This window comes from Buceros rhinoceros, unplaced genomic scaffold, assembly GCF_000710305.1.
Source record: "Buceros rhinoceros silvestris isolate BGI_N320 unplaced genomic scaffold, ASM71030v1 scaffold16126, whole genome shotgun sequence".
In the NCBI taxonomy this organism is placed as follows: domain Eukaryota; kingdom Metazoa; phylum Chordata; class Aves; order Bucerotiformes; family Bucerotidae; genus Buceros; species Buceros rhinoceros.
The window spans coordinates 26,601-27,229 of record NW_010416123.1 but is presented as its reverse complement, the minus strand read 5'-3'; positions in this window follow the sequence as shown (position 1 = coordinate 27,229).

Here is a 629-nt window from a genome sequence, read left to right as displayed (position 1 = left end):
CCGCAAAGCAGGCTGCTGAACCGGAGCCGGCAGTTCACAGCACGGCACTGGCAGCGTCGAGTGTTTGGTAACGGCATGTTGACAATACATCTCGACATGGTCTGTCTGGTTCTTTTTAAACATCAAAGAAGTAAAACACACACAGTACATGGCGACATATCTAAACCTTTCATGCAGAAAATGCTGATTTATACAGGGGTTCTCCAACGTACCTGTGGCTTGGCAGAAGAGGCGAAAGGGTCCCCGGACACTAACATGCTGTGCCTGGTCACTTAGGAAAGGTGGCAACAACATGACCTTTACAGGGTCTGTGCTAGACCAAACATCAGGCTGGGTACTGGTGGGTGAAGGAGGTGAATCACTTCCCATACAGGACAAAAAGGAGGTACCAGTAGGAGGGAAAGGTATAGGAGATGAGGCTGTGTGACAGAAGAGGACAGAAAAGGAAAAAGAAAAAAAAAAAAAAAGAGGGTACTAAGGAAAAAAGTTGTAAGAAATACATCACACACTGAAGAAATAATACAAAAAGACAAATGAATTCTAAAAGGGTAATAAAAGGAAGTGTCCTTAGGCCCCTAGAGAAAAGCACTTTCCTTCTTCACCCACATTTCTTCTTCCATCCTTCCAAT